Consider the following 12,052-nt stretch of genomic DNA (forward strand, 5'->3'; position numbering starts at 1 on the left):
AATTATATGCTTGCTTGAAAACTTGGAAAGAAACTACGGATCCATCACGGAAACAGCCAAAACTTTCAGACAACAAATAGATTGGTCTGATAGTTTCCCACCTGAAAACATTTTAACTGGCAATGAATCCAATGATCACGTCTCAAACAAATTTGAAAATATATGCAGAAACTTTCATAAATAAAAAATATAATACACAACATAAAATAAACGATGTAACGATGTCTCCTTGAAACCAATTTGACAAAGCAATTATTAAGTACCTTGAAAGATTTTCTCATTAAAATTGTTCACGTCCGCTATCATAGGCAAGCCATGCGAATTTTACAAGAGTCTTTTCAGACAAACTATGCAAATATTAGTCTTTAAACAAATAGCATGTCTACTTGCGATTGAATAATGAATTGTGATGTATTGTTGACAATATATATCAAGTTATACCTGACTTACGCTCGAAAGATTGAATTATTTCTAACGCATGTGTGAAAGATCATTTATACCTTAAAATTACTAACAGAAAACCATTTCTAAAAATAGTAGATATACTCTAGTTTTTCACCTGCAACGGAATACAATCTGAATTAAAAAACTCATTTGAAAGAAAGTTTTTAAAGGTAGCAAACTGTTAAATATGTAAAATAATGTTGTCATTCGTTCAGAACGTGTACACTTAAAGTTAACATAACCTATATATATAATGAATATTGATAATTTCCGCATGACATATTACATTAGCATACAGTATCACTTAGTTCCCACATGTTGTAGGCTAATTTTAGACATAGTGTTCGCTTTATACTGTTGCATCATTTTTCCATCATCTTGCACGAGATAGGGTAAGATTTTATCAATTTGCCATTTTCTTCTTTCTTTCTGGACAGTAAGGTTTGTATCTGCTTTTTTATATATATAAATAGCGAACACTATAGAAATTTCAATTTGTATATATCTGATATATCTGATTGTATAAATAATTTCAAATTTGCAGCAATAACAACATGTGTGGAATTTGGGCAATTTTCGGTAGCCCCGATGATACCAGTATACAATGTAACGCTGCTCACAAGATAACGCATAGAGGCCCAGATGCTTTCCGAATAGAAACAATTCATCATTTCCCGACATGCTGTCTCGGATTTCATCGATTGGCTATTGTGGATGATCTACAAGGGATGCAGCCAATGAGAGTATTTCGATATCCTCATGTATGGTTGATCTATAATGGAGAAATATACAACCACCAACAGGTATGTTAAGACTACGCGTTTTTCTGCTTAAAATACCATAGGAACGTGGGGACAGGGCAACTTTTTGTAGCACTCCCCCTTTTTTCCAAAAATCGTTATGTCTTATATCAGTTTCACTTACTTTGCAATTCCGTAAAAAAAAAATGAAACTAAAAGTAAAATTAATACCAAATACAAATTATTTCTAGTGTATCTAAGTTTATATAATACAGCAAAATGCGAAATTAATAGAAAAGAAGAAAGTTACGGATTTTGGGAAAAAGGGGGGGGGGAGGGCTAAAAAATTGTCCTGTCCTCGCGGCGATCATATGCTTAATACCGCAAATACATAATCAAAAGATGTTCGAATATAAACATTATCATTCTCTTAGACATTTTTTATAGATTTATTTGTTCGTTCAATTTTCACAGGCATTGTGCTTTACTGTATCCGTTTAAATTTAAACATATTTTCCATATCTTGCTTTATTTCTTGTGTGTGATTGAATATTCTAATGACGGTAAAGTCACGGGGGGGAGGGGGTAACTTCGATATTTTTTTGGTAGGGGTGTGCCATTTTTGCCTAAAAAAACGTACCCATTTTCATATAACATTCACTGAAATTCAGTACCTATAGTTATATAAATATTTAAGAAAGAATGACCTATACTTATATGTGACCAGCCACGACATATCCAGGCTTATGGAGGTAAAACGTCATTGTGAGAAAATCGCCGTTAACTATATGTGACTAGCCATTTCCAGGCTTAGTTGGGTACATTGTCTAAAATTTGATTTTTGTATATTTATCTAAAATATTCCGAAACAAAACTCTCTGTCATGTTATTATGACATATTTGTTGTAATATCAATGAAACGAGTCATTTCGAATACCGGTATGAAAATGAGACTGTTCTATGACGACTTTTATTTATTGAAGCCACTAATTTATAAAACACAAAATTATTGTATTTATCGGCTTTTAGTGATGTTGAATAGCGTATTTGAATAAAATTTCAAAGACTTAAATTTACTGCAATGCAAACAATTCTTAGCTCTATTTTAGAACATGTAATTTAAACTTGTTGAAATGAAGTTAGTTTGAAATTTGTCAAAGTAAGCTTTAAGAATTCCTTTTTTTTAATTTAGATTTATTATGCATGTCTCTATACATAGTGAGCGACGCGTAACAGTTTATAAGTAGGTGTTCTCATATATTAATTTGATACGGTGCATTTATTCTGGATATATTTCAGACTTCATTTATGAAAGAAACACTTTAGAGCAGAGCAGTATTTGTTTGTTTGTAGCTCTATTTTAGAACATTTAATTTAAACTTGTTGAAATGAAGTTAGTTTAAAATTTATCAAAGTAAACTTTAAGAATTCCTTTTTTTAATTTAGATTTATTATGCATGTCTCTATACATAGTAAGCGACGCGTAACAGTTTATAAGTAGGTGTTCTCTTATATGCATTTGATACGGTGCATTTATTATGGATATATTTCAGACTTCATTTATGAAAGGAAATCTATAAAGCAGAAATTTGATTTTTTTTGTATCAATTTAAAATGTAGATTCAAATATTTTTCACTTCACACGATAAAGTAAAACTTCTTCAAAACTTATATATGATGTATAGTTCGGCGTCCGCAAAAAAGAAGCCAACGAAAGTGTTTATCTTTTCTTCACACATACGTATTTCATTGAATCTCGATATTTATCATGTTTATAATTTTTCTAACAATGACGTTCTACCTCCATAAGCCTGCAAATGTCATGGCGGGTCACATATATGAAATATATGATATTTTTAAATGTCAGATACTTCCATGCAGAAAAGTGCAAATATAATCAGATTTGCAGAAGAATAGATTGAATTTATATATGATATTTGATCATACCCCAGATCAATATACAGTTATCAAACGTAAATGCATTTTGATATAGGATGTCATTAAAAAGGAGGGTCATTTTTATATAAAATCTCGCAAAATTATGACCCATATTTTTGGCACATCCCCGTATACCCAATTATAGGAAGTTACCCCTTCCCGGGTAAAGTCATAACGGCTTATTACAAATCTTATCATTCTTTCTCTATATACTCTATCCATGTATATTAAAACTTAATATTCGGAACGATTCAACCTAGTTATTGGCATTGCATCTTCTCATTGCAGTTGCAGAAATAATTTGACTTTCACTATGCCACAAAATGTGACGGAGAAGCCATAATACATTTATATGCTCAAGGAGGGATCGAATTTGCTGCAAAGCATTTAGACGGTGTGTTCTCTTTCTGTCTACTTGATACAGCTAACAGAAAAGTTTTCCTGGGAAGAGATACGTATGGCGTCCGGCCGATGTTCAGACTTTATAATGACAATGGGTTTCTTGCCGTCTGCTCTGAAGCCAAAGGTAAGAAAGGATCAAAAGTGTTGAAGTAGAAGGGTGTTGTGCCATATCTTACCCTTCCCGTTTTTGTTTAAGGGTAATTATATATTGACAATTCAATTGGTAACCTTAACTTTATCCAACGACATTTGCGAGAGTATTCAACCCCTAACGACATAAAAGTCCTTGCATACAGTTTACAACTTTATCTACTGGATCTGTTAAACGTTCACTAAATCTTTTTCGTGCCCCATCCGCATCAAGGGCACAAGTCTGTCTGTACGTCTAAACATACATTATTCCGTCTATCCGTAGGTCCAAAAATATAGTATCCGTTTTCGAAATTTAGATTTATAAAACATAAATTTAACATAAAAAGCAGGCTTTACTGTATAATTAAGCAGATACAAGCGACATTCCAAGCTCTTTGTACTTCAAATTTTTCGTTTATATTTGGATGTATCTCTATTTGATTGATCAGCGAGTCGAAAACTAAAAATTTTAAGGACACCTTCGACTTGACTTAATATTTGCCATGACATGCGCTTTAAGAAAAATTAGATAATTTCAATCAATCCATTCCGTAACATAACAAAGCTGATTAGTTCTGTTATGCAGCAAGATTGTTTTGAAGTTAATTAAACTAATTTCTTAAGGTCCTCAATGAACGAATGAATTTAATATTTTAATGAAACTGATTAAAGTGTTCTCTTTCCTAAATCCCCAGTGTGTTTGATGTTTTCTACATAACGAAATGAAAAAAATAATGATTAAAATGTCTCAAAAACAACAACTTTATTTGAAATGCATGTGTTGTTCACTTTGAAAATTATTTTCAATTCAATCATAATTATTTTAATCCAACTATAGTATGTTTTTAAGGACTGCAGTTTAATTCAAGATAATTCTTTTGATAGGTGAAAATCTGCAAAATAAAATACCCAGTTCAATTGATGATCATTGATAATACAAGAGCGAAACCGACAACATGAAACATTTGATAAAAAAATATATTGTCTATACAATTTTAGAATAGATGCCTTGTATTACTATTTCTATATCTATCTAGTTATAATTAAGACTGAACTACCAAACTGAGGGACAATCGTGTTATACCCTATATATTTTTCACAGGTTTAATAGGATTGTCCCAGGAAGCCTACAGTGAACATGTAGAACCATTCTTACCAGGACATGTTGAAACGTATAAACTAGACATGCTAGGTAAAGCTTCATTCGAAGAACGAATTAGATTCCACAAAATTGGAAAAGCACCAGCATATAACACAGTAGCTGAAATTCAAGGTATTACATAAAGCATTGTACGTATGTTGAATTTGCAATAAATCAACGTATCGAGCATAGATCATGATTTGATGAATACAAATGGACTGATTCTTAACTAAAAAAATAAATCAAATCCCTTAGATAAGTTCGATGTTTTCGCTCTGAGCATTACCGATGAAGGTAATTAAATCCATAAATGCTCATTGAAAGAAGCAAACAAGGTTTACTAGTGTTGTCAATACTCAAACCTGCCAAGAGGCTTTGAGAAGACGAATAGACAAAAGTGATTGAACAATTGATTAAGTCCTCTGTAAATACTTGACAATTTAATGATTTCCCAGTCATGACGAAGTTGACCGAGGCTGACCAAAGGCCAAAATATTAATAGAAAACTATCAACAGCTGAAGCTTTGATGAAGCTCTTGAATTATTTCCTTTTATTTACTTGTCTTTAGGGGCACGACATCGTGCTTTGTTTTGTGCTTAAAAAAGGATTGAACAACAGTGGTGTATATTAGAATCTGTATGAGGATAAAATAATCTGTCAAATAACCATTTACAATCAAAGTCAAATCCATATGTACAAGTGTTGTGCACGCCAAACTCAACTATATTTAAACTGACAATTATATATTTAACTTTGAACAGATAAAAACGAAGTAGAAGAGAATATACGCATCTTGTTTGAAGCAGCAGTTGAAAAAAGATTGATGGCTGAAAGACGCATAGGATGCCTATTATCTGGTATATAATGGATGAGTTAAATCATGTCTGCTACACATATTTAAAGTACTACTAACAATACTTGTTTCTCTATCGGTCTTATTCGTAGACTTAAATGAAATTATACAATGATTTATGTTATTGCTTACTGTCTAGTAAATATAAAACCTTTTATCTTTTATTGTGACAAATTCAAATACATATCTGATGTTATACAACATTATGAAGTAATATGTAATCCTTAGTTACATTTTTAAAAGTATTAACTTGAAAATTTATTTTTACATAAGAAGTATGCTTTGTTTATTTGTGGTTTAAGGCATTTAAACACGACAAAGACGCATATTTACTATTAGAAATTGAACTTTATTTCCCTAGGTGGACTTGATTCTAGTCTTGTAGCTTCAATACTTGCAAAGAAGGCAAAAGAAATGAAACTGTCCTATCGTATTCAGACTTTTTCAATAGGAATGGAGAACAGTACAGATCTGTTAGCAGCAAGAAAGGTGCACAATTCTAGATATTTACATATGTTCTCAAATATAATGTTCTCTGTCTTTGTGTTCTTCTGAATACATGGATATATTATTCCTTCCACTTTCCTATAGTCCTAAACATGCATGAAATATTTGCCACTAGACGTTAAACAGCTTAATTAAATGAGCATTGCAGTGGCTAATAATGACACGTTTGATATTCAAACACAATGATTTGGTGACGACTTGCTGCAACCATTCAGCAGAAACATCACGTTCCCTGGTGTCGGAAAAAAAGATGCACTATTACCTTTAAAATAAGAGAAAACAATTATAGGCAACCGTAATGTCTTCAAAAATAAGAAACAATCCAATTGAGAAAACTAATGGCCTCTAATTTTATAACAAAACACTTTTCCATAAACAAAGATGACGGACATGAACCAACGTCAACCACTGAAGTAAAGTCCCTGACAGGCGCATTAAGCTAATGTATGCTCCTACCTACTCATTTAGTCTTGGAGGTAGTTTGTAAGTTGCTCCTCTACCTAGCAAGAGAGACGAATGATAAGCAGCACACACAAAAACAGGTTGTATTAATGGCTATAAGTCAGGAACCTGTTACTCAGTTTTTGCCGTTGGTTGCTGTGTTATATATTTGTTTTTCGTTCCTTATTTTGTACATAAATTATACTGTTAGTTTTCTTGTTTGAATTGTTTTACGTTTGTCATTTAAGGGCCTTTAACAGCTGACTATTTCCGTGTCATTTGCCACGGTCTCGTGTGAATAGTTGTCTCATTGGCAATCATACCACATCTCCTTTTTTATATGAATTTAAAAAAATGATGATGTTTTTCTTTTTGAAAATATGTGTAACATAGAAAAAAAAGAAGGGTTCATGCCAAAAAAATACCTCTTAAAATGAGCACAAAATAAGTTGGGTTTTTTTCAATTTGCTTCAGGTGGCAAACTTCTTAGAAACAGAACATCACGAGGTTGTATTTACCCCAGAAGAGGGTATCGCTGCCCTCGAAGATGTAATTTATCACCTAGAAAGTTATGACGTCACAACCATACGTGCTTCGGTCGGTAAGTTGTCGTATTATAAGTTATTCAATGTAAGGGTTATATGTAAAGTATTGCTAATTATGAAGTTTAACAAACAAACATACCAAAAAAGTTGATCTCGCATATTTTAGAAATCCAACGAATATGATAAAAATAATATAGTTCCTGTCCAAGTACAAAATGTATGTCGTATTCTTATATTAATCTTGGAGAACTAATTTTTTTGATTCAACAATCAACAATGGGACCACGACAAAACTTCTCACCGCGCTACGTTAAATGATTTTATTGACACAACCACGATTCATATTAGGAACATGGAATTATACTGGTAACATTAGTACTTCCCGAAATAGCAAGTATTATTATGAATCCTTCAAATATTTACCATAAGAGGATTCTAAACAAAAACAATATGTCAAGTGAACGAGCACTTCTCATCTCGTGTAATTTGTAATGTGACTGGTTATTATCTGTTCTATATATATTGTATTCATCATTAGGTTTGGTTTTCTGGTATAAAAGTGACGATTCAGATATGTGATTGCAAAATTATTTTATCGTGGACAACACAGTTTCTTTGACTTTTTAAACATACAAAAGAACCCAAAAATAAAAGAATAAAACAAACTTTTATATTGTGTTAAAACGAATTTATGATAAAATACAACAAAAAAAGCAGCAAAACAAAAAAGTGTCAAAAATGTGGATGATATTTTATAATAAGCACAGAAAGTAACAAACTAAAATGTCGTTGTATCTCGCCTGTCCAAAGAAGTCAGTGCGAGCGATCACCAATACTTAACCAAATGTACATGTGGTTTTTTTATAGACAAGACTGTCGCTCATGTTATAATATTTTTTTTTCCAAAACCATAACATATTTGAATAATTTAATTTGGGATGTTACGCGTCTTCTGATTGGCTGACGTTATTTTGTTATCGGCCCATGGACATAATTTAGTCATGTGACCGTGACGTCATCAACGGTTTTCATGGTTTTCTACGGTTTAAAATCAAATTATAAGAAATGATCGTAATATTTTTTCTGTCTATTCGAAATAAAATAAAAAATGTGGTACAAACTGTTAAATAATCCTCTACGCGCGTTATTCAGTGTGCACCAAATTTTTCATGTTATATTTCCTTTAAAGACAGAAAAAAATATTACAGTCATTCCTGAATTAATGCATACGTTTGACTCATGTTTAATTTACAATTGACATGACATATATATTTTAGTTTGTTACTAAAAGTAACGTGCTATATCATACTGTTTATTTGAAATAATAAGTGATAATTTATTTTTAAATGTAACGCGTCTTCTGATTGGCTGCCATTATTTTGTTATCAGCCCATAAACATAACTTAGTCATGTGACCGCGACGTCATCGGCGTTTTTTCATGGTTTTTACGATTTGAAAGTGAATTCAGAATTAAATTATAAGAAATGACAGTAATATTGTTTCTGTTTATTTGAAATAACATAAAAAAAAATGGTGCACACTGTTAAATAACCCGCTACGCGCGTTATTCAGTGTGCACCAAATTTTATGTTATTTCTTCATAGACAGAAAAAATGTAACAGTCATTCCTTAAAAACTTTTGAAAATATTGAAAACATTAAATATTTGTTTTCTGCAAATTCTGGGTCCAATGTTAGTTCCTCTCCTCTGGTTTATATATATTATAAAAAGGGTTACGCATTATGATGAAAACATGGTGATAGAAGTTAAAACACATTTTTTTTTTATCATTTTAGGCATGTTTCTTCTTAGTAAATATATAAAAGAAAAGACCGACACAACAGTTATTTTGTCTGGAGAAGGATCAGACGAGATAGCTCAGGGATATATATACTTTCACAATGCGCCATCGGGTGCAGATGCAGACATCGAAAGTAAACGACTTTGCGAGGATCTGTATATGTTTGATGTTTTACGTAGTGATAGGTCAACATCTGCGTGGGGGTAAGTGCAAACTTTTTATTTTAATGAGATTATAGGTTTATTATAGCTAAAAGGGGTTAGTAATAAGTAGTAGTGCTTTACGAATGTACATATCAACAGCTTCCTATGAGAGATGTTTATTTGGGAAAAGCAAAAAGCAAGTTCTTCATTTTCTAACTTTTAACATGTCTAACTTGTAAATCAAAAGCTACATTCTTTATGGACGATTGAAATTATAGTAATTGTTTTTGAATGTACCTGAATTATCTGGACATTCATTTCAATTTTTGCTTTAATAAAACTCAAACGTAACATTCTGAATGGTCAAAGTGTCACGAAATAGAAATTCCTTCATAATACAAGTTCAAAGAGGAAGAAATATTCCGTAACATTATTTTGACTGAAACAAATATTACAGTATTTGTTCCTATCGGAATACAGGGTATAGAATATGTGTTCCAATTGGACCATGTTATGTCATTGTGTATAGCAAAGGTTCCAATGGGACATCTGATATAAGTTGACAGACGTTAATCATCGGTTGTACTATTACCTTTTTTCAGGTTAGAAATTCGTGTGCCTTTTCTTGACCACAAGTTTAGTAGCTATTACCTTTCACTCTCGGACAGTATAAAACAACCACAAAAAGGCATAGAGAAATACCTACTACGTTCTGCATTTGATGGTATTGATCTCCTTCCAAAAGATATTTTGTGGAGACCAAAGGAAGATTTCAGTGATGGTGTATCATCAAAGACGAGATCATGGTTTGAAATACTACAAGAATTTATATGTGAACAGGTAATTTAATGAGGGTTTTTTTCTGTTCTGAGGTTTAAAAAAACATATCTCACTTATATTTGGGGTTTGAAAATACATTGTATATTTACGGTACTGAATCACTTTTGTAATTAGCGAATTCCTTTTTTTTTCTGTATGTCGAAGACTTTAGTGAAAAACAAGAGTCTATAATTGTAGAAAGTAAACGCGGACTTGAGCTGTGTTAGTGTAAACCTGAGTAGATAATGATGCATGAAACTGGACAATATTATGTTGGCCTTTGCAAAACAAATATCTGACACTACGTTAAATTTATTTTACAGGAGAAAGACCCTCAAAAAAATGTTGTCACTTTGTGATTACTAGTACATTAAATCTTAACTTCTGTTTCAGGTGAACGACAGTGATTTAGAATCTCTAGCATTAACATATAAACATAACACACCAAGGACCAAAGAAGCCCTTTACTATAGACAAATATTTGAGAAATTTTACTCAGGACAAGGTGAATGGATTCCATATTACTGGATGCCTAAATGGACTGATGCTACAGATCCCTCAGCCAGAACATTGAAACATTATAAGCAGTAGATTATTCATGTTTCATTTTAGTTATTACATTACTCATTACAGCAATAAAAACTAGGGACAAAACAATCATGTTGTAGGAAATTACATCAATTCATTTATTTTGAAAACGTCACCAATCAATCAATTAATCATTTTGACATATTTTTTTCCTCAAGTATTCCACAATCAATTTAAGAGTGCAATATAGGTAATCTTTATAATGTTTACGTATATGGTGTTTTCATGGTTCCTACTGCATTTGTGTTGCTACAAGATGCAAAACAGAATCACCTTAGACCACTCGACCTCCTAGGCTAAAGAAAACCGAACTTTTCGTTGATTGATGTAATACCTTTCCTTGTCGGCTTTATCTAGGGTTGTAACACAGTACATGATGTATAGTGGCAAGACGATGGCGTACCTTTCAGAGTCAAATTCGTTTCAAGTTTAGCCCAACGATGTTGGATCTTCAAGTTTGCGTTAGCTAATTTTTGTTTTTCCCTCAGGCATGTTTTTATGTATTCTATGGGCACGGTTCAGATGAATGTTGCCACAATGTTACAAAGCATGAGTTCAAATCCCGCTGAAAAAAGAAAACCAATTGCTAACCAAAAAAAGATCTAACGTTGGTGGACTAAATTTGGGACGTCGAATTATATATTTTATGGTGTGAGTCATGTATAACCAAGTGTTATCCGACGAAGAATGTCTGTCATAAAGTTGTCACATGTTTTAAGACGCATAAAACAAATAATACTTAATGTGGTACCATGGTAACTGAACTCTTCATCCTTTACGACAGACAAAAAAGTTAATTTAAAATTACTCCATCTTCTTGCCATTATATAGCATGTACAGTGTTCCATCCTGAGATCAAGTCGACGAGGAAAGGCATTGCATCGATCACCGAAAGCTAAATTTATATTTAGCCTGTGTGGTCAAGTGTCTAGGTATACAATAATGATATATTCAACAGACATATAGATTTAAATTAAGGTCTGCTTTATTTGTCTACAATAGACTCATAAGTGACTCTTGAATCAAAGAGGTTAAAAAGACTAAATAAAGTAAGAATTTGAGTACAGACTGTTATAGACTATGTTTCAAACTCGAAACAGGCATATTGAAGTGTGGCTGGATAACAACCAACGCATACAGGGTTGAAGTGTGGCTGGATAACTACCAACTCATATAGGGTTGAAGTGTGGCTGGATAACAACCAACTCATACAGGGTTTAAGTGTGGCTGGATAACAACCTACTCATACAGGGTTGAAGTGTGGCTGGATAACAACCAACTCATACAGGGTTAAGTGTGGCTGGATAACAACCAACTCATACAGGGTTTAAGTGTGGCTGGATAACAACCTACTCATACAGGGTGTAAGTGTGGCTGGATAACAACCAACTCATACAGGGTGGAAGTGTGGCTGGATAACAACCAACTCATACAGGGTTGAAGTGTGGCTGGATAACAACATACTCATACAGGGTTGAAGTGTGGCTGGATAACAACCAACTCATACAGGGTTGAAGTGTGGCTGGATAACAACCTACTCATACAGGGTTGAAGTG

At 32.6% G+C, this 12,052-nt stretch overlaps 1 pseudogene; it reads left to right on the forward strand.

Annotated features, from left to right (window-relative positions):
• The first annotated feature begins 818 nt into the window (after positions 1–818).
• On the forward strand, positions 819–10,565 carry LOC134706618 (asparagine synthetase [glutamine-hydrolyzing]-like; annotated as a pseudogene).
• The last annotated feature ends 1,487 nt before the right edge of the window (positions 10,566–12,052 follow it).

Source organism: Mytilus trossulus, chromosome 2, assembly GCF_036588685.1.
Source record: "Mytilus trossulus isolate FHL-02 chromosome 2, PNRI_Mtr1.1.1.hap1, whole genome shotgun sequence".
NCBI classification, from domain to species: domain Eukaryota; kingdom Metazoa; phylum Mollusca; class Bivalvia; order Mytilida; family Mytilidae; genus Mytilus; species Mytilus trossulus.